The following is a 23270-nucleotide window of genomic DNA, read 5'->3' on the forward strand; positions in this document are numbered from 1 at the left end:
TTAGGATCAGTTTGCCCATTTCTGCCAAAAGGCCGTTTTGGGTTTTTGTAGGAATTGCATTGAATTTGAGATCACTTTGTGTAGTATGGCCATCTTCAAACACATTCAGTCTCCAGTCCATGAGCATGGACTGTCTTTACAGTTATTTAGAAATTCTTTAATTTTCTCAGTAGGATTTTGTAATTTTTGACATACAGGTTTGCACCTTGGTTAAGTTTTTTCCTAACTGGATTATTGTTGTTGATGTTATTCAAATGGAATTTATTTCTTAATTTTAGTTCCCCGTTGTTGATTACTAGTGTAAAGAAATAAAATAGATTTCTGTGCATTGATATGTTGTTCTGTGACTAAGCTGTATTTGTTTGCTAGCTCAAATAATTTTTTTTAATTCCTTAGGATTTTCTATACTTAAGATCATGTGATTTGGAATCTGTGAATAGTTTTACTTTCCTTTCACATATGGATGCCTTTTATTTCCTGTTCTTATGTAAATGTTCTGGACAGAACTTTCAGTACAATGTTATTTTTTATTTCAAAATGCTAATTAAGATGGTACAAGTGATTTTGTTACATGGATGTCTTGTATGATGCTGAAGTCAGGGGTTTCAGTGTGTCCATCGCCAGAATAGTGTTCATTGTGGGCAAGCTTTTATCTTACAACAACTCTCCCTCTCTCCTCCCTTATAGGTTTTTCATGTCCTTTATATCGCTTTGTGCCCATGTATACCCATCTAGTAGATCCCACTTGTTAGTGAGAACATATGGTTTTTGGTTTTTCATTCCTGAGATAGTTCACTTAGGATAATGGTTTCTAGTTCCCTCCACATTGCTGCAAATGACATTACTTCAGTCCTTTTTTTTTTTTTTTTTTTTTTAGAGATAGGGTCTTGCTCTGTTTCCTGGGATAGAAGGCAATGGCATGATCATAGCTCACTGTAACCTCACACTCTGGGGCTGAAGTGATCCTCCTGTCTCAGCCTCCTGAGTAGCTGGGACTACGGGGACATGACACCATGCCTGCCTTATTTTTCTTTTTCCTTTCTTTTTTTTTTTTTTTTAGAGACTGGGTCTCACTCTTGCTCTGGCTGGTGTTTCCCTCCTTTTTATGGCTGAATAGTACTTCATGATTTATATACATACATGTACACACACACACACACACATACACACACACATATATACACACATTTTTGTCCCCTCATGAATTGAAGGGCACTTACGTTGATTCCACATCTTTGCAATTGTGAATTGTTCTGCTATAAATATTCGAGTGCAGGATAAAATGACTTCATTTCCCTTGAGTAGATACCTAGGAGTGGCATTGCTGGATCCAATGGTAGGTCTACATTTGTTTCTTTGAGGACTCTCCATTATGTTTTCCATAGAGTTTCTACTAATTTCAGTCCCACCAGTGTATCAGCGTTCCTTTCTCTCTGCATTTGTGGCAGCATCTATTGTTTTTCGACTTTTTTTTTTTTTTGAGACAGAGTCTCGCTTTGTTGCCCAGGCTAGAGTGAGTGCCGTGGCGTCAGCCTAGCTCACAGCAACCTCAAACTCCTGGGCTTAAGCGATCCTCCTGCCTCAGCCTCCTGAGTAGCTGGGAGTACAGGCATGCGCTACCATGCCCGGCTCATTTTTTCTATATATATATTTTAGTTGGTCAGATAATTTCTTTCTATTTTTAGTAGAGACGGGGTCTCGCTCTTGCTCAGGGTGGTCTTGAACTCCTGAGCTCAAGCAATCCACCCGCCTCGGCCTCCCAGAGTGCTAGGATTACAGGCTTGAGCCACCGCGCCCGGCCCTGTTTTTTGACTTTTTAATAATGGCTATTCTGATTGGGGTAATGTGGTACGTTATTGTAATTTTAATTTGCATTTCTCTGATGATTAGTGATGTTGAGCAGTTTTTCATATGTTTCTTGGCCATTTGTCTATCTTCTTTCCAAGAATGTCTGTTTCAGTCTTTTGCCCATTCTCGGATGAGGGTGTTCATTTTGTTCTTGCTTATTTGTTTGAGTTCTTTGTAGATTCTGGATATGAGTCTTTTGTCAGATGTATAGTTTATGAGTATTTCTCCCATCGTGTAGGTTGTCTGTTCAGGGTGTTGGTTATTTCCTTTGCTGTGTACAAATTTTCTAATTTAATTAAGTCCCATTTATTTATTTTTGTTTTTGCTATTTGTCTTTGGGGTCTTGGTCATAAATTCTTTGACTTGGCTGAAGTCTCAAAAGTTTTTCCTACTTTTTTTCTAGAATTTTTATGGTTTCATGCTTCTCATTTAAGTCTTTAATCCATCTTGAATTGAGTTTTGTATGTAGTGAGAGAGGGATCCTGTTTCCTTCTTCTGCGTATGGATATCCAATTTTCCCAGCACTATTCATTAAATAGGGCTTCCTTTCCTCAGTGTATGTTTTATGCTTTGTCAAAAATCAGTTGGTGCTAGGTAGATGGTTTTATGTCTGGGTTCTCTATTTTGTTTCCTTGGATTAGTCTCAGTTTTTTACACCAGTACCATGGTGTTTGGGTTCCTGTAGCCTTGTAGTATAATTTGATGTCACGTAATGTCATACCTCCGGATTTGTTGTTCAGTATAATGTTGCATGCAGAGGTGAAAGAGAGCATCTTTGCTTTGTCCCTGATCTTAGCGGTAAAAGCTCTCAGTCCCCAGTATTGAGATAATGTTCATGGTGTGTTTTCCATAAATGCTTTTTATCATACTAATAAAATTGCATTCTATACCTAGCTTGTTTGGTTTTTAGATAAAAAAATGGTGTTGTATTTTGTTTAAAGCTCCTTCTGTAAGAATGGATATGATGATGTGATATTTTTCCTTCATTATGCTAATATGGTGTAGTACATAGGAGACAATAGAAAAAAACTTTGGGTAGATCGCTCGAGGTCAGGAGTTCGAGACCAGCCTGAGCAAGAGCGAGACCCGGTCTCTACTAAAAATAGAAAGAGATTATCTGGCCAACTAAAAAATATATATAGAAAAAATTAGCCGGGCCTGGTGGCGCATGCCTGTAGTCCCAGCTACTCAGGAGGCTGAGGCAGGAGGATCGCTTAAGCCCAGGAGTGTGAGGTTGCTGTGAGCTAGGCTGACGCCACGGCACTCACTGTAGCCTGGGCAACAAAGCGACACACTGTTTCAAAAAAAAAAAAAACGCAGCTGGATGTGTTTGGCCTGAAGCCAGTGAATGACAAAACGATTCTGACTGATACATTGAAAAAAACAGTGGTCGGAGGGTTTCAGGACCTTGAGGTCTCACCTGCCACCGACAGACACCTCGCCCCCCGCCAGCCCGGCACCCCGCTTCCTCGTCAGGGTACGGCCGCGGCCCACACCGTGCGCAGACGCCATCCGCAGTCGCCTGCAGGCCAGGCGGGGAAGAGGCTCCCGCGCGCTCCCGCCCAGGCTCCACCCCCTGCTGCCGGCGGGCGGCGTTGCGGAGGTGGGGGAGCCGCCGCAGCCCAACGCGAGGCGGGGCCCGGCCCGGGTGGGTCCTGGCCGGGGCGGGGCCGTCATGGCGGCCGCGGCGGTTGCGTCACGAAGCCCCGCCCTCCCGGCAGTCTCCGAACGTGCGTCGCCTCTGGCTGCGCCCGCGCACGAGTCTGGGCGGGGCGAAGGGAGCCGGGAAGCGGAAGCGGTGAGCGCGCCTGGAGCGCAGCTGCGGGCGTGGGGGCGACAGGAGCCTCGGAGCCGTCCGGAGAGCGGGGCTGCCGGAGCGGGCGGCCGAGACAAAGGCGACGGTGAGTGCAGCGCCGGCCCCGCGCCTCGCCCTCTCGGGCCCTTGCGCGGCGGCCTGAAGCCCCGAACCCCGGTCCCTGAGGGCTCCGCGGTGAGGGGGCCCGGCCCTGCCAGCCGCGGGCTGCGGGCTGCGGGCTGCGCCTGCGGCTCCGTTTCCAGGTTTGGGCGAGGTCTCCTCCCCGAGGACCGCCCTTTGGGTTTCGTGCATTCTCTCTGAGGAACGGACGCGAGCGCAGCTCGGAATTCAGGCAGGCGGGCACTGAGGTGGCTGAGCGCCCGCCGCGGGGACACGGGAATGCGGACCCCTCCCCTACTTGGCGGGTCTGGCGGTCGCGAGGGTGGCGCGAGGGGCTGGCGGGGACACCCGGGGTCTCCAGGTGCGGGTTGGCGGGGCGGGGACCCGGGCTCCGGAGCCCTGACTGTCGCCAGAGGCGCCCGGCGCGTCCCGCCTGCGGGTCCCGCCGCGGAGCTCGCTGGGCTCGGAGCGAAAGTCCCGCCGCCTCGTAGGAGGAGCTCGGGTGACTCCCCCAGGTGGTTTCACCGGCTGTGGCTGCGGGTTGTGACTTTGGTCCCGGGTGTGGTGGGTAGCGGCTCGCCCTGCCGCTTTAACAGCTGAAAAAGCGCCCCAATCCACTGACTTAAATATGTGCAATAAACAGTGTTGAGATTCCTTATTACCTTGCAATTATTTTAAATGATGAGGCTTCGTAGAGGAATTTGGTGGTGGTGTGCAGCTTAAAAAATTTAAACGTTAAAGGGCTTGGAATACAGTAGATGCTCCTTAAAATATTTGTTGAACGAAGGAATCTGGAAACATCAGACAAAGCGGGTCTCACGTTTAGTAAAATTTAGGCACATACCCTTTTGCCTAAGATTAAGGAAAAAACGTTGGCAAAAAACATGTAGTTTTGTTTATATGCTTGTTTTTGATTTTTACCCAATATATGCATACTTTGGAAAATCAGTTGTTACTCTCAGTGCTACTAACATAGAAAATAAGTTTGAAATGTGAATTTTTTATTTTGAGAAAAGTTGGTATACATTATCTATTTCTTAAAAACAGGCTTTATATCTCATTTTCTTTAAAAATAATGGAGAACATAAAGAGGCGCTGGGATTGTATTTTGAGACCCGGCTTTATTTTTCATTGTGAGTAAAGTTGTTTATGTGTTCTTGAGGGACTGCTATGGTCTTGAGTTTCTTTTTCTACAAGGGAGAACTGTAAATTGAAGGAGAGAAAAAAAAAAAACCTAATGTTGCACTAATACAATTAAACATTACCATTTACTCAACAGATATTCATTAAACATCTATTATGTGCTGAGATCTGTGTTGAGTGCTGTTTCTGGGGATGAACAAAACTCACAATAATCCTTTTTTAAAACGAGCATAAAGTTCTTATAATCGATGTTGCAAGTGGAGGCTGTCTTAAACGCCTAGTGCCTGCTTTAGGTTGGGAAAGATGGCAGGTGAACTGCAGGAACTGTAAATTCCTAACAGTCTATTTAAAAGTTAATAAGTAACTTAAAAGGGCTAAGATCATTGGGTTACACTTTCCTATTGTCTGTTTAGTAAAATCTATCTACATTTTAAAAAGAAGGGAGGAAGAGATTTAACAAACTGGTGTTTTTATTATCTCTGTCTTACAAGAAGATTTTAGGATAGCATATTTATTGAAAGGTCTTGTACTTCTGGTTCTGTGTTCTGTAAATAATCTTTGCAACAACAATATTTTCTGTGTTTAAAAATCAGTGATGATAAACATTGGATTTCTTTTCCATAAGGAACATTTTTAATTAAAGCACCATTTCAGGAATTTTATTTTGTCCTTTTCTTTACTATTTACAAACACAGGATTAACTTGATAATGCTGAAATTAGAAGGATTATTAGTAATAATTTGTGGTTCCATATATGGACTTCATCTATAGTTTTACAACTGATAGAACTGCTTATTAAAAAGACGATGAAATTTTTAGTATTGCATTTATTCTAAGGTTGCATTGCCTATTATTATTTTATTTATATATGTTTAAAAACAATATTTGGCCTCTTCAGAAGTCTGAGTTAATGCCCTCCAAAGCCAATCTTGATCTTTACAAAATAATGTAGATTACTATTTTTTTTGCAGTTAGCTTTTGAATTTTGGTGGACCCTTTTGACTTGTCAATGCTTATAATAGTTGCTGGATCATTTCTGTCAGCGTATAGATAATATATGCAGCATATAGATACTGCTATCTCCCATCTTTAAAAAACCTTGTTCACATCTTTCTTTAGTTACTACTCTCCAGAAAAGTTGACATTTGTGGTCTTCAGTACTCCCTCTCTCTCTTGGATCCACTACAGTGAGGTTTTTTTTCTCTTCCATTCTACCATAGCAGCTCTTTTTTGAGGTTACTAGTGACCTCTTTGGTGAATTCTAATGTCAGTGAATATAGCAGCAATAACAGCATTTGATGTGGTTGATAATGTTCTCTTCTTTGAAACCTTCTTCCCTTTGCTTCTGTGATATTACTGCTTATTTTCAGTTTCTTTTGCTGGTTCCTTTTCATCACTCCAACTTCTAAAAAATGAGGCAGTGTTCCAGGTATATATATTTAGACCTCTTCTGTATTTATATTTAGTCCCTTTTGATCTCATCTAGCTAGAATTATATATTTCTAACTAAAAATTTTATCTTTAGTCTGAATTTCTTTCCTAATCTCCAGACTTGTATGTTTGTCTGTGTACTCAACATTTTCAGCTAGATGTCTAATTTAACTAGACATCTAGATCCCAAATTTAACATGTCACAACTGAACAACTCATCGCCTCCTTCTTCTCTCCCACCCCCTCCAATAATAGTTTCCATTCCATTCTTCCTCATCTTTTAAATGTCCACTCGCTCTTGCAGTATCTCTGGCCCCAAACCTCATAGACATCTTGACTGCTTTCCTTCTGATACTCCCATGTCTAATTCAAATAATTGTCATGAAAGTACATTCTTTGTGTACTGTAAATGCTGCCATAACTATAAATGGAACCACAATTTGCTGCCACCCCTGTAAGCAACCATAATCTCTTGTTTGTGTTATTTTCATAGTCACTAGTCTCCCCACTGCTTCTGTACTTTTCTATTCTCAACCCAGCAACCAGGGTGATCCTTTTAACATGAAAGTCTGATTATTTTACTCTTGTGTTCAAACCGTTCAGTGGCTTTCTATATCCTTGAGAGTAAAAGCCAGAATATTTACTGTGCCTATAAGAGCCTCTGTTGATCTATACCTCCTGCCTTTCTGGTTTTGTGTCCTACACAATCAGGTTTCTACTTGGCTTCCTATACTCTGGTCCCCAGGCATCCTCCAGGTTTCTTGAACCTGCCAAGCGGAGGCTTGCTTTCATGCCCTCAGGGATAGAGCATTGTTTTATTCACTGCAGAGTCCCCAGGACCGTGGCCTCTTGATGGGCACTCACAGTTCCTGAATGAATGGCTGCTTGTCTGGTTACTCCTGATTCTGGTTACAGCCTATATGCATGTTTCTGTAACAAAAGTATTTGAACTTCACCTAAAACTGTATAGTCCTGTAAGAATTAAGTAGAAACAAATTTAGATACAAGAATATAAAGTAAGTTTTAACTCAATTTTTGTGTATGGGAAGTGAAAATACACAGTGAAATGGTAAGGAACAGAGGAGATGGGAAAGGAATGAAGAGAGCTAAGGCAAATGAAATAAAGAAGAGGAAAACCTGGTTTGGAAACAGGGTGACAACGTGTAAAAAATGTATTTTTTGCTTGCCCCGTATTTCTTTTAAGTTCCATTTCTTGAGTTCTGAGTGTTAGTGATTTTCATGGACTAGACACTTCAAGTTGGACTATATGATACCCTTCTTTTTATCAGGGATGTAGGCTCAGGTGAGATCAGAAGCCAAAACTTCATTGTTCTTCTGTGTTTTGCTCAATTCTTTTTGTTAAAGAAAAGGAGAAATTACTGAGAAAGCCTAATGGTATTCTTAGCAGTTTTTATTTTTTTTGTAGAAACCTCCAATAGAAGTCTCATAGTTTTAGGGAGAGATTTTCAGTGTACAAAAATGTATTGGTATGCCTGTCCTCTTGGTACTGTACCGCCTATTTAGTCCCCCCTTAAAAAAGAAGAGGAATATAAGTACATTTATTGTTTTGCACGGTAAACTAGCAGCTAGCTACAATAATCACAAGTTTATTGAGTAGCATTAAATGCATATACTTATTTGTGCTCTTAAATGAAAAAAAAGAAAAATGCTTGTACAGACTTAAATGCATAGTCTAAAAATGCAGTTTAACTGATATTTAGTTGGGAAATGAGAGTGCAAGGGGAATTAATGATATGCAGATTTTTAGTATTTCCTTCTGCTAAGACAAGATTTTTTTCTTTTACCCTTTTTCCCTGAGCTGTAGGTCTCATTTCCTGTTGGTTGATTAAAAAAAAAATCTTTTAGATAAATTGTTGAAATGAGTAGCTCAGTAGTTCCTGAATGAATAAATAATTTTATGTGCAAGTATAAATTCTCCTTAAACCAGTCTCCACAGTTTCCTATTTTTGTGTAATATGCAAAAATTTGTGTTTATTGACTTGGGGGACTTTTATGCGGCCATAATGTGGACTTGGTTTTCATGGCTATAGGGAGTGTGGGTGTATATGTGTGTATTTCTTTACAGTTTTTGTAATATGAACATGTAATTTAGACTGATACGCTGATATTTTACTTTAACTCCTGAGCACTAATTTGAACAAAAATCGGATTTGGTGTTATATTTTTCTTTCACTTTAAAATAAACATGACCTTTATAATTCTTAAAAAGTCTATTTACATACCAAATAAAATGATTTTGGATGATACACTAGAAGTGTTTGCCTATGGTTTTGAAATAATCTTAGCCTGAACAACATAGTGAATTTATTTTATAGACTAATTAGGTCATCTTCATTAGAATTCAACATTGATGTACTTGAATTTATATGTTAGCATTTCACATATGAAGTAACCATCTTGGGTTAGTAAGATCCTTATTTCTGAGCTGGTGTGTAGTCCTACCACTAAGTTTATTTCAGCTGTAGTCACAGGTTTTTTTTTTTTTTTTTTTTAAAGAGACATAGTTTTGCTCTGTTCCCAAGGCTGGAGTGTAGTGGTGTGATCATAACTCCTGGGATTGTTGTAACTAGCTACTAATTTGCCATGCAGAACAATAGATGTACTTATATTCCTCTCCTTTTTTAAGGGGGACTAAATAGGCAGTACAGTACCAAGAGGACAGGTATACCAATACATTTTTGTACACTGAAAATCCCTCCCTAAAACTATGAGACTTCTATTGGAGGTTTTTACATTGGCAATCTCCTGCCATTGCCTCTTGAGTAGCTGGGACTACAGGCGTGTACCACCGTGCCCAGCTGAGCAGAATTTTTTTTTTTTTTTTTTTTTAGAGATGGGGTCTTGCTGTGTTGCCCAGGCTGGTCTTGAATTCTTGGGCTCAGGAGATCTTCCTGCCTCTGACAACCTCTCAGACAATCTCACCTTTGCTCATTACACTCTATCCAAGTTAGTCTGTTCAATTTCTCAAACATGCCATGCTTGGTCTTGCCTTAGGACTTTTACACTAGTTGTTTCCTTTGTCTGAATGGTCTTTCCCAGATCTTGAGCCTGGCCCCTTAACTTTAAGGTCTCAGCTTAAATATCACCTAAGTCACCACTCCGTTTAAAATAGCTTCCCCATTACTGTTTTAATTTCTTCATGGCATTTCTCAGTCCTTGAAATTATGTATTTTCATGTATATTTCTTATGAGAGCAGGGACCTCCTTTGTCTTGTTCCCTGCTGTCCACAATGCCCAGAACGCTACCTGGCACTAAACAGGTGTGCAGTGAAGTGTTGAATGGATGAAACCGGGTACCAGTCTCAGCTGTTCTGTTATGAATGATTTTAGTGTACTAGTATTTTAAACTGTCAACAGCACATTTCTTCTGACCTGGGGAAGACAGAAACTGGATCAGTCAGACAAAAGCCTGGTTTTAGAAAAGGGTGAGACAGTCTGGGACCTGCTCTGGTCCTCAGCGTGTCCCGTGGAGCCAGTGGTGCTGGCGTCGGTGGGTGCCTGTGCCTCTCGCTCCGAGTCCGCGCCCGGTGCCTCGTCTGCAGCTTGGACTGGCCGTGGGGGGACAGTTACAACACGGGAGTGGGCAAAAGCTGCAGATCAGGGCTCTGTCTTTCAAAAGAGGTGGTGGTTCAGTATTTATCAGGAGACCACTGGGTGGGCCCATGTGAAATTGCTGGTTTTTGCTTGAATATTGGCAATGTCTTATGTTTTAACCTAGTAGTTAGTTGGTTTGGTTTAAAGATAATTTCTTCATAGGAGTTAGTGAAATTACCTCAGTGCTTTACTTTCTTTCTTTTTCAAAATTATGTTCCCTTCACATCTGATGATTAGTTGAAATTCATTTAATGCATAAAATTAGCTATTTATATGTTTGTATGTTATTTAACTGTATATCTAATAGTTTAGCTTATTCCAAAGCAGGCACGAAAGATCTTCAGATTCCTCTGAGAATGTTCTTGGTTTTGCTACTGAGCAGTAACTAAGCCTTTTGAAAGGTGTTCCTTTTCTAGTCAAGAAAGCAGATCCGATTCAGTTAGTGATACGGCATTATCTACCCTTTTTTTCCCCCCAGCATGATTTACATAAATATGTCCGAGTTCAATTCTTTGTTTTTTTTTTTTTTTTCTGGCTTTTTTCTTCTTTTGCCCATTATTACTCTTGAAGCGCTTGCTTACATTTTCTGATCATTTACTTTTGCTACTCCATGATTTCTTCTACAAATAAATGTCACTAAATCAATGAAATGATTTTGTCTTGTTTCTCGAGTTTTTTCCTGTTATCTTTCCTGTGGTTACCTGGACATTCCAGCCCATTTCCAACCCTCCCCCCAGCTCTCCAGTAAAGAGACATGAAATTACAGGCATCATTTTCTTATCTGAGGAAGTTTATTGTTTGAAAATTGAACTTTGTTGGCTCAGGGGAATTTATTGGTATTTCTTGAGCAACATTTGCTTTATGTTAATTCTGAATAAGTGGATTTGAACTGGTGGTATTGAATTATTATAAAATATGACACCCACGTTTTCTATCCTTTAACTCAAATTGTTCTCTTATGTGCATATGAAAAAAAGTGTTTAATATAGAGCATCAGAAAGTACATATAAGGTAAAGAAGAAACCTTTACGCCTACCACCGCAAGATAACCAACCGCTGGTAATATTTTGCTGAGTGTTCTTACAGATAAATCAGTGAATATATGCTTTTTCACAAAAGTAGGATCTTATTATACATACTATTCTATAACATTTTGCCTTAGCAAATGTTATGATCATATAAGCATTGCTTTTTATTACTTCAGTTTGAAAGGGTCTTATTGGAAAGTGAAAATTTTGTTTGACAAGGGTAAAGCTGTCAGTAAAGTTGTGATTAAAAACAATGGTGTTTATAGAGAGCAGAATGTGGCAGAGTCAACTGGAGACAAGAATTACTTAAGCAGTAATTTTTTTCTTAGGAGCTCTCTCACCATTGTACAATAGCCTGATTGTTTTATACTAGCTAACAAAAACCATTCCTGACTCTATGTAAAGTAGAATTATTTTAAATAGCCGTGTGGTGAAATATGGGCCTGTAAATATGTTCATATTTTTTAGACTGCCCAAGTCCTACTGATGTCTTAATATTAAAAACTTCTAGAAGAAAAATGTATTTTTTTGACATCCTTCATCTATGTGTAGTATGACAGTTTTATTAGATATTGCTACCCTTTCTATGTGTCAGAGTGAGGGAGTTTTTAGAAAAAGAAAATTTAGCATGTAAGAATTCTTATGTTAATGTTTGATTTGACTTTTGTTTTATGACTGTGAAAATTCTTGTGGAAGAATTGCTGATGTGTATTGGTGTATTGCATTCTTGGAAATTACCAGTCCCAATCTTGTCAAGTAATTGTTTAGGTCTTAAGGTAGCAATTTTTTTTTTTTCTTGAGACAGAGTCTTACTCTGTTGCCTGGGCTAGAGTGCCGTGGTGTCAACCTTGCTCACAGCAACCTCAGACTCCTGGGCTCAGGCAATCCTCCTGCCTCAGCCTCCTGAGTAGCTGGGACTACAGGCATGCACCACCATGCTCGGCTAATTTTTCTATATATATTTTTAGCTGTCCGTATAAGTTCTTTCTATGTTTAGTAGAGACGGGGTCTTGCTCTTGCTCAGGCTGGTCTCGAACTCCTGAGCTCAAACGATCCGTGCGCCTCAGCCTCCCAGAGTGCTAGGATTACAGGTATGAGCCACCGTGCCCGGCCAGCAATTTTTTTTTTTTGAGACAGCTCTTACTCAGTTGCTGGGGCTAGAGTGCTGGTGGAGTCCTCATATCTCTCTGCAACCTCCTACTTGTTGGCTCAAGTGATCCTCCTGCCGCAGCCTCCCAAGTAGTTGGGACTACAGGCATGCGCCATCATGCCCGGCTAATTTTTTCTGTTTGTGGTAGAGAAGAGGTCTCACTCTTGCTCAAGCTGGTCTTGAACTCCTGAGCTGAAGGGATCCTCCCCGTTCGGCCTCCCAGAGTGCTAGGCTTACAGGCGCCAGCCACTGTGCTGGGCCTAAAGTAGCAATTTTTAAAGCCAATCAAATATCCTTTAAGGGTTTTATAATTTAAATGTTTTTTCCTTTGCCACAGGAAAGGTACCTGTTACCTAGTGTAGAAGTAGGCTGTTGATGTTTTGCCTTGTTTTTAGCTATGTCATTTTCTGTGTTGTATTACTGCTTGCTCGCAAGCTCTTGTAGTCCTTTTCTGTTCAGTAGCCATTTCTCTTACCCCGCAGTGCTACATCCTGGACGGTGCATGTGTTGCGGAAAGCACTTCTCACATGGTAAAGAAAAATAAAAAGCAGTGTAGTCAATGTGGACTTTTTTACTGAGAAATGATGTATTTCTTGTTTAGAGACTGGCAGTGTAGTCACTAAAAAATGTTTTTCATCCACATTATATGTTTGTGAATGGATATGCAGGTGTCTCTGTTTGTTGGAAGGTAAAGTGAATCTTGAGATAAATTCGAGAAAAGTGTTTAGAATTATTCCATACACTTTGCTGTTTTAAAAAAGTGTTATTTTTTAAAAAGTTTCATTCCACAGTGAGTTTTTAGCCTCCTCTTTTTACATTTATTTTGTTTTTGTAAACTGTTCTAAAGAAGCTTAGAAACTAGTCACACAGTAAGTGGCAGAACTCACATTTGAAGTCTTTTCTGATTTTTCAGAGTCAGTAAGCTTGGGAAGTGCTGTACAGTGGCAGAAAGAATATGGACTTTGGAGTTAGACACACCTCAGTTTGGTCCCTAACTCTGGCACATATTTGCTGCATGGCAAGTTCTTACCCGTGGTGATTTTTATTTTTCTTTTCATTTAAGTGAGGGTAATAGGCTTATTAAGATTAAATGAAGTAATACACATAAAGCACTTGGCTTGTAGAAGACGCCGATAAATGTTTCATTTCCTTTCTGCTACACCTTATGGTTTTAAAATATCTTGGGAGCCACTTGGACATTTCACTTGAAAGTGAATTGCAGCCAGGAAACTGGAAATAGACATAACCCAGGTGGACTCATATTGTAGTGACCCTCTTAATTTCCCTGTCTGAGAAGCAGAGTGGTTCTTATAACTGTTCAAAATATTTGACTTCAAGTCAGGTTTTATTGTTAAAAGCTGAAATGGAACCCATTGGGATGAGTTAATTATTGCTGACCAAAATGGCAAGAAAGTAACTATTTCTACATTTCCTGAGAAATTGAAGCATTTGTGCTGTATGCATAAAGATGGTAAATTTTAAAGGCTAAGAACTGACCCTTTGAAAAGAAATATATGATGAAAATAGGAGAAGAAAGTGTTTAACCAATAATAAAATTTTTTTTATCAGATTTAAGAGATGGTGCTGATTCAGACGTGCGCACAGTGACACAGGTGCTAAATGCAGTGCTGGAGGGAGTACAAATCTGTGGAACCTGTTGCAGAAGCACTTTGGCAATGTCACAGAGCAGAACTTAGTACTTCTGCGAGTACATCCTAAGTAACCAATTTTTCTGTTTTGCGGGAGTGAGGGGAGAAATAATTTTTTTACTGTAACAGCCTTATTGAGATTATTCACATAACATAAACACCTTTTTAAAGTACATAAGTCAGAGTTATACAGCCCTTGCCACTATCTAATTTTACAATATTTTCATCACCCCCCCCCCAAAAAAAAAGAAATTAGTAGTCGTTCCCCGTTCTTCCCTCTCCTCAGTCCCTGGCAACCACTAACATATTTCATCTTTCTAGATTCGCCTCTTTGGACATGTGATATAAATGGAATTATATGCTGTGTGGCCAACTGGCTTTTTTTCATTTTGCATAATGTTTCAAGTGTGATCTGGACAGTGTATATCAATAGTACATCATTCTCTTTTATGGCTAAATATTATTCCATTGTAGGATATACAACATTTGACTTATGTATTCACTAATGAATAGATAGTGAGTGAGTGAACCCAAACAACTATGATGAACAACGCTGCTATGAAAATTCATGTACGGGTTTTTTTGTGTGGATATGTTTTTTTTTTTTTTTGAGACAGTGTCTTACTCTGTTGCCCAGCCTAGAGTGAGTGCCGTGGTGTCAGCCTACCTCACAGCAACCTCAAACTCCTGGGCTCAAGCAATCCTTCTGCCTCAGCCTCCCGAATAGCTGGGACTACAGGCATGTGCCACCATGCCCGGCTAATTTTTTTCTATATAGATTTTTAGCTGTCCAAGTCATTTCTTTCTGTTTTTAGTAGAGACGGGGTCTTTCTCTTCCTCAGGCTGCTCTCAAACTCCTGAGCTCAAACAATCTGCCCTCCTTGGCCTCCCAGAGTGCTAGGATTACAGGCGTGAGCCACCGCGCCCGGCCATCAAATCTCAATTTACTGAATCTTTTTTGATTTCAGACCAGGTTCCCTTCACAATATTGACTATGAGATTGCAGTCTAAGAATTTTCAATTTTTTTTGTCAAGCAAGAAAAAAATTATCTATAATCCTCGTATTTGTGGTTTCCAAAATCATACTAACTCAAGTTATTTGTCTCTTTTTTGTATGTGCTCTTAACATTATCACAAGCTATATAATACCTGCTGTTGATATTTGTCTGATTGAAAGGTTTTCTTGGTGCGCTATTTCCCCAGCAAAGGAATGTGTGTAAAGAGGTCTCTGAAACCACTAGCTCTAGCCAGTGCTGACACTAAGGAGTTAAGATCCTGTGTACATCCAGTGTTCTCATAGCACTTCTCTGAACCAAGGACAAATGACAGACTTTTTTAGTCGTGATGTACAGTCAGCCCATGGGTTCTGTAGTCATGGATTCAACCAACTTTCTTGTCATTATTTGCTAAACAATGCAGCATAACAATTATTTACATAGAATTTACATTGTATTAGGTAGTATAAATAATCTAGAGATGATTTAAAGTATACAGGAAGATGGGTGTGGATTATATGCAAATACTATGCGATTTTATATAAGGGATTTGAGCATCCTCAGATCTTGGTATCTGCAGGGAGTCCTAGAACCAGTCCCCCAGGGATACCAAGGGACAGGTGTAACTGATTACTCCTTTTAGATGTAATTTATTCATTTGAGCTATGAGAGACTTAATATTAACTAATCCAACCCATTTATTTTTTAAGATATGATTAAGGCCCAGAAATCTTAGCACTGTACTCCAGGCTTTTGGTCTTTAGTCTGGTCTTGCTGATATTTGCTGATAACTTTATAATAAGCTTTGTGATAGTAAAAAGAAACCATGAAATATTTAGCAATTTTTCATTTTCTCTTAAACTTCTCAATACAATAATGATCATTTCTGTGGTATATTGTGTTTTTCTACAAGCAGAAATGAATGCCGAACCCTTACGAAGAGATAAAGGTTATTTGGTACATATTGGTGGTCTCTGTCCTTCGGTATCTGAGGTATGCCAAGATTTCTTTTTTGAACTTCATTTTTAAGTTTGTTAATTGTTCATATTATGATCATTTGTTGTGTTTCTACTTTTCACAAAGTTATTTCTCTTTTTTTATGCTGATTGAAGGTCTCATTTCCAGAAATACCAAGTTTCTGAAATTTCAATTTATGATTCTTCTACTAATTACAGGTGTGTTTCCCAAATTCAGTCAAATGTGCATTACTGTGTGCCTGCTGTTCACTAGAGGTTCTGTAGCAGACATCAGCCACAGTGGTGATAAAGTCAAAGGCCATTCCCACAGGAGTGTCCCAGGCTAGTATAGGGGGACACGTAGACAAATAGTTGCAGTCATTATAGACAAATAGCTGCAGTCATTAGTTTGTGCTGTTCTTAATCAGATCTTTCTTTGATTATACTTTGTAGCTTGTCATTAGAGTGCCTTAGTTAAGGAGAATGGGCTCCAGAAATAGATAACTTTGGCTCAATTCCCAGGTCTGTTAGCAACTTTATGAATAAATTTGGGCAATTTACTTAATCTTTTTGTACCTCAGCCTCCTCTTTGTCTATAAAGTGAGGTTAATAGTACTGTCATAGCGTTGTTGTGAAACTATGAGTTAAGTATGTAAAGCACTAGGAGTAAAGCCTAGCACATAGTAGATGCGCAGAAAATTGTATTCTATTATTTCTAATTTTAATTGCTTTTTAGATGACACTTTTATACTTTTTAGGTAGATAGCTACATCATCTATATATAATCTCTTCCAATATATACATTGGTACTTTCTATTTTGTGACATTCTCAGATCATTCAAATCACAGTGGTGATGGAAATACCTTTACTATCTTCTGATAAAAAGTGCTGGCTGTTCATTTCAAATATGAAAATCTTTATCAATTAAGAGAATCCTGTTTGTAGTTGGGGTTGAAATTTGTTAAAAAATAGGTGTTTAATTTTATTTAATGGAGTCACCTAAGAGTATGTGCTTTTTAAATTTTACTCATTAATGTGGTATTAATACATTTCATTATAGTAAAGTAGTATTATAATTCTAGTATTACCTGATGTGAAAGATTCTTTCAATATCTTGTTGAATCCTTAAAACAAACTGTGGGTTTTTTTTTCTTAATTATTATACATACTGTGTGGAAATTTAGGAAATACAATTAAATGCAAAAATACAAGGAGGTTATAAAAAATTATCCATAGTCGCATCATTTGAAAACAACCACTTTTTAGATTTGGTATGTATCCTGCCACTGTCTAGGTCTGTGCTTTTATAGGAATAGCTCTTGCTTGACTGCCTCAATTATATGGCTAAAATTCTGATTAGATATTCTAGCTCTTTTTTTGGTCTACATATTTCCCCACAACAAGGCCATAAAGATATTCTCTTAAATATTCTGGTAAATGTTTTAAATTTTGACTTTCACATTGCAGGCCTTTGGGTCATCTGGAGGTTATGTTTGAACATAGGAATTAATTTTAATTTTTTTAGTATAAATAGTCCCCAGATTGCTAGTCTCTGCAACTTTATCATACATCAGCTTTGCAAATGTTTTATGTTAAATTTTAATATAAAATTAATAGGAGATAATTCATGAGAAATGCTTACTATCTTTTATTTGTCATCTTTAATTTGGTTTTTATTTACTTATCCTAAATAAACATTCTTCCTGATTTCAAGCTAAGTATATCAACCATTTTTTTTTTTGGGAGACAGAGTCTCACTGTGTTGCCCGGGCTAGAGTGCCCTGGAATCAGTCTAGCTCACAGCAACCTCAAACTCCTGGGCTTAAGCAATCCTACTGCCTCAGCCTTCCGAGTAGCTGGGATTACAGGCGTGTGCCACCATGCCTGGCTAATTTTTTCTACATATATTTTTAGTTGGGCAGATAATTTCTTTCTATTTTTAGTAGAAACAGGTCTCGCTCTTGCTCAGGCTGGTCTCGAACTCCTGACCTTGAACGATCCACCCACCTTGGCCTCCCAGAGTGCTAGGATTACAGGCATGAGCCACCCTGCCCAGCTTAGTATATCATCCTTTATAAGAGCATTTATTATTTTGAAAACTATATTTGAGCCAGTGGTTACAAAATTAAGTTTGAGGTAATTTAAAGTCATTAATGAAAAATCTTTTGGTTTTCTGCTTTTGTATTTTAGATATGCATCTCTTGCTTTCCAAAAAAAAAAAAAAAAACAGTGATGTAAAGATGGCTGTGAAAGGAATGATGCCAAAAAGGTGGGGGACTGCTGCTTTACAGTCTTTTTTTAATTCTTTATTCTTGAATAGTGCTACTCTATAAGTGACTAATTATTATACTTTCATCACTTTTTGTAGCTAACGTTATCTCATAATTGTTGAAACCATAAAATGCAGTCACTTTATTTTTTTATGCCCTCATCTTTACCTCACTGAAATTTTAAACACGATGTGGAAAATGATGGAAGTTTGCTTTGTTCACTCTTTCCACTTCTCAGCAAAATGCCTGGGATCCCGTAGGCATCCACAGACCTTTCTTTTCAATGTACATGTAGTAAAATGCACATTTTGGTGTCCATGACTTTAGATGAAGGCATACGGGCAAGTAACCTCCACCATAATCAAGATACAGAACAGTTTCCTCATTCCAGAAAATTCTCTCATGCTCTGATATATTTCCTATTCTTAAAATTTTACCTATTTCAGAATGTCATGTCAATGAAACCATACTATGTATCCCCAGTAGTCTGGTTTCTTTTGCTTAGCTTAATGCACTTGACGTTGATCCATGCTGTTGTGTGTGTAAGTACTTCATTCCTGTTCAAGTATTCCTCATTTTTATTCAGTTATTTTCTTACTGACTTTTGAATTCTTTATCAGATAGATATGTGATTTGCAAATAATTTTTCTCAGCTTGTGCCTTGTCTTTTCATCTTAACAGTGTCTTTCTTAGCAGGGGTTTTTAATTTTCATAAAGTATAAACTATCAATTTTGCTTTTGTAACTTTTTAGTGTTGTAGCTAAGAGCTCTTAGCATAATTCAAGGTCACAAAGGTTTTGAGTTAATTTTTATAAATTGTTTGAGGTTGAATTGTGGTGGTTTTGAATCTTTGTATTTGTTTCTATTTTGCGTATGGAATTGTGCCAGTGTCATTTGTTGAGAAGACTGTCTAATGTCCATTGAATTACCTTTGCACCTTGGCCAAATATCAGTTGCCCCATTTGTGTGGATCTATTTCTAGACTGTGACAGTTCCATTTAACTCTATCTATTTTTCCACCCATACTACATGGCCTTGATTACTGTAGCTTTATAGTAACTCTTGAAATCAGGTGGAATGAGTCCTCTAACTTTATTATTTTTTAAAATTGTGGCTGTTCTAGTCTGTTTTGTCTTGCTATATAAATTTTATAATTCAACTTGTCTATCTACAACAAAAATCTTACTTGGATTTTTACTGGAGTTACTTTGAATTTACAGATCAGCGCAAATCCCTTTTTAATAAATGGATGAAAGAAAAATATTCGTTGAATAAATGAATCTAAATTTTTTCCTTAGTAAGATTAAAGGGATCTCTTTCAACTTTGTCTGTTTTCCAATCCTTTCCTAATTCCTGGAGTTATCACATTCCTTTTCTATAGCATTACCGTTTCCATTCACAGACCTTTGTCTCTACTCTCAGTCAGGCATAGCCCTTCTTTATCCCGACAGGATTTTCACTTGACTTTGCATTCCTTTGACGTTACTATCCTTATCTGTCTTGTGTTCTTATTGCCAGACTTCTCAATGAAGTGATTTATATCCAATGTCAATTTCTTTGGTTGCTTCTCTCGTTTGTCCTAATAATCTGTCCTCAGTCTTTACAATTTCACTTGAACTCCTCTTTCCATTGTCACTGGTGACGTTTTCAATGGTCTTTCCCCATCTGCCTTCGTGACTCCTTGGCCTCTTTAAATTAGTCATTTCTTTCTGGAAACTCTTTTCGTCTCATCTCAGTGACACTTCACATGGAGGGTGAATTTTTTGTTTCCTTCCACAGTAGGAAGGAAGGAAACAAAGTACAATTAGGTTACATGGGGACCTACACAGAAGGTTTGGGAACTGTGGCTTCTCCTCTCCCTTCTCATGTACCAGTTAATATGGTTTCTTGCCTCTGCATCTCTGTGTGTTCATTCTCCTCCTCCTCTCTGCACATGACAGTTTTCTGCCCGCATTTGGCTTTGTGTTACTGAATTCTGACTCTACAGTATTTTCAGTTTGACAGATTAATTTGCTTGAGGAACACCAAAGAAGCACCCCGAACGCGGCGCCGGGTACCGGCACGGCCCCTTTGGGCCCTCGGACTCGGAGCTTCTTTGGTTGGACTGGTGGGTCGTCCCGAGCGCCGTTTTTGGTTGATGGTCTTGGTTTACTCTGAGCCGGTTCTTTTCCTAGGAATTGTTGTTTGGGATCCTAACTTAGATTTGGAGGTGCATCCTAAAGGGTCTTCTCGCTTGTCTTTTTATCCTAAAATTAATCTCAGTTGGCTTTGCTGTGCATTTTTGAAAGAGGAAACTGAACTGTCTTGTTGGTAGATAAATGAGAGACTGAGCTCCTCAGCTCCGAAGAGAAGGGGCAACCTTACTCCTCCCAGCCTTGGGAGACCCGGGCGACCGGGGTCCCGGGTGGGAGTTGCCTGGGGCGATTCCCTGAGGCGCGAGTGGCCCAATAGGGAACCCCCCCCACACACACATTAATTAAAAGAAGGCTCTTCCAGGAAACGCATATAAGAGCTGATCACTCGGCGTTTGGAGCCCTCTCGGAGGTGCTAGACCTCCGAGAGAGAAACCTGAGACACCTAAGAGGGTGGGAGCGACTCACTCAGTGGTGAGACCTTGAGGAGCCCCACCCACAAGCAGCACACTCTGATCCACAACACCCAACCCCGTGTTACAGTTCGGTTGCTTCTTTTAAAGAAAAAATGGGACATCCTTTAAAATGGAGGAAAGACAAGGGAGAATGACCCCCATGGGGCACCGCAGTTGGTGTGTGGTACCTCTACCTATAAGTAGTTCTGGAAATGAAAAGAGTGGAAGGCATGCCAGGTGTTGGTAGGGCTCCAGCTGGTTATAGCTAATGCTTGTGCACAAGTTTTTACGAAAGGGCAAATGACATCCAGGAAAATTCAGAGTTGAAACGGTCTACCTACCGCCTATAGAGTTGAAGTGTCTTGAGCTATTTCTCTCTCTTCTTTTCTGGCTACTCTAAACCCTGCTAAGTTTTTCTGTTGATGTCCAGATAACTCATTCTTTACGGCATTTACAATGGAAAGGCTACGTGGAGATCCTGATGCCAGTTATTGGTCAAAGGGGTATGAGAATATTTCCATTTTGGTCTCTTAACCCTAAAGGCAGACAGAGTTTACCTCCACTGATTCACTGTGTATAGAGAGGTACACAGGAGGTGTTTTTAAACGCACTGTCATGTAATGTTAACCGGAGTGTCAGGGACTCAGAGTTGTCCTAGAAGTTGTGGTTAGAAGAGCTTAAGGTGAAAGCTTCAGTTTTCCCTTCGTCTCGTCCATTTTTGTCCCACTCTTTACAAGCGAGCAGGTTATGTGTACATTATGTGGGTGTGACAAAGTTTGTGCCTGGGGAAAATGTTTGTAAATTATTAATTTTTGTGTAGTAATTTATTTTAAGCTGAAAAGTGAATGATGATTACAATCCAGAGAATCTGAAAACAGTCTTACTCTTTATGAATATTGCGTGTACTCAAGTGTACAGCCCCCCCCAAAAAATTGTTCTGAGAACATTTAGATTGTTTCCAGACACCTTAATCTTGATCCTCACGGAGAAAGCATGCTACTTTTTTGTGTCATTGTTTGAGTTGCTGAGGACTGGCGCTTAGAGTTGTTTTTTTTTTTTTTCCTTTCTCTGTCTCTCTCTCTCTGAGCCTACACTCAGGTGATCTTATGTTGATATCAGATTCAGAAAACTTAACTTAAAACGAAGGCTTCAGGAGCAAAAATGTTCTGACCTTGCCTCGTCTGCCTGCATCTTGTACCAACCCCTCCCTGAAGCCAGCCATAAAAACCAGAATCCCTCTACCCAAGGCAGGTTGTACAGCCCAGAACCCCTGTTTTTCTGAAAGCTAGCCTCAAAACCCAAACTTAGTCTATGTAAAATGGCCATGAAGTAATTATCTGACCTGCTTTGTTCTTACTTTGTTTTACTGTAAAACCCCATGCCAGAAAGGGCCTTGCCACCCTGCGGCCCAGAAGGGAGGAAGGCACACTGGAGAGAGGCCAAGCAGAATCTAAATGTAAAAGCCTTGCTGGTTCTGCCACTTGGCCTGTTAGAGTGAGCGCACCCCCTTTTGGGCCAGTCATTTCTACTGCACTGGCCATGCTTTCAACATAAATAATGGGCAGTTTCCCCTGCACCTTTGAGTGTACGTTCTGAAGGTGTCCATGCATAAGTTTTATTCCTTTTTCCTAGTAACCTTCTCAGCAGTAAATTCTCAACAGGTCTTCACGGGGACCTTTTTGGGCCTTTGCTCCCCGACTTTGGGGACCAGAGAGACTTTCATCCCTGTGATGTCAATAAATTCTATTTTGGGATGTGACGTTTTGGAAGGATCTAACGAACTGATGGGATGTTATAAAATGTCTACTACGTTTATAACATTTAAAAGTGATGTCATATTTGCTGACTAAGTCTTACTGAAGGACTTACTTGCTTTTCTCGGTAAAATTTACGAGTTTAACATTGAAAAGCCAGTAACTTACACGATATTTTAATCCCTGTTCCATGTTACAGATCTAATTTACAGGGTACAAAAATGGCAAACAGAAAAGTAACTTAAACGAATAGCTGGAATCTACGTAAACTGCTAAGGTACATGAATAGATAAGATAAAGTAGGTAAATACAAACGAATAAAATTTTCCTATATTTTAAAATCTTGAAGTCATTATGTTAATTTAAAAGAGATACTCATAAAATGTTTGGATCATTTATAAGGTAAAAGACTACAACATTGGTTGTTAAACATAAGTTTAAAGCTTATACCTTGTTATCTTTGTATTTAGGAATGCCAATAAAATGGGCGACTAACACTTCAAAGTTACTTTAACTTCTTAGGTTTTTGTAAGAGTTGCCGTGATCATCTGTATATGTGTGTAATTAAAACTTGTAGATGAAAGGAAAATAATTCCATACAAAATTTTTTAATGAAAATATCATAAGATATAAGTATTTTGTGAAAAGATGATTTTGTCTAATTCACTGATCTTTGAAAGTAAACTTCAGTATGTCAATGGTCATTAAAAATTAAGTGGATGTGAAAGTTAAAGGTCATAAAAGTTTGGCCATAGATGCCATCTCTCTGACATATCTTGGCCAAAAGGGGGGACTTGCGAACTAAAGTAAAATTTTGAGGCTCACCCTCCCCCAATAGTGCCGCAGCTGCCTATAACCTGCAAGCCGCTGCTTCCAGATGGCCCACCTCTTCAGGCCAAAGGGATGTGTACCTGCCACGTATTAATTT

General features: G+C 39.3%; 1 long non-coding RNA gene across 13 annotated transcripts in view; it reads left to right on the forward strand.

The window, feature by feature from the left end:
* Positions 1 to 3606: 3606 nt before the first annotated feature.
* LOC123630843 overlaps positions 3607 to 23270 on the forward strand; it is a 67164-nt gene continuing 47500 nt past the window's right edge. For 5 of the 13 annotated variants that reach the window (XR_006732786.1, XR_006732784.1, XR_006732788.1 and 2 more), the window contains exons 1-4: positions 3612 to 3749; positions 15691 to 15767; positions 15887 to 15949; positions 17922 to 18000. This is a non-coding gene — a long non-coding RNA (uncharacterized LOC123630843). Of the gene's footprint in view, positions 3750 to 15690; positions 15768 to 15886; positions 15950 to 17921; positions 18001 to 23270 lie in introns of all 13 variants that reach the window. The other 8 variants (XR_006732776.1, XR_006732783.1, XR_006732781.1 and 5 more) reach the window with 5 other exon arrangements.

Source organism: Lemur catta, chromosome 1 (genome assembly GCF_020740605.2).
Source record: "Lemur catta isolate mLemCat1 chromosome 1, mLemCat1.pri, whole genome shotgun sequence".
Classification (NCBI taxonomy): domain Eukaryota; kingdom Metazoa; phylum Chordata; class Mammalia; order Primates; family Lemuridae; genus Lemur; species Lemur catta.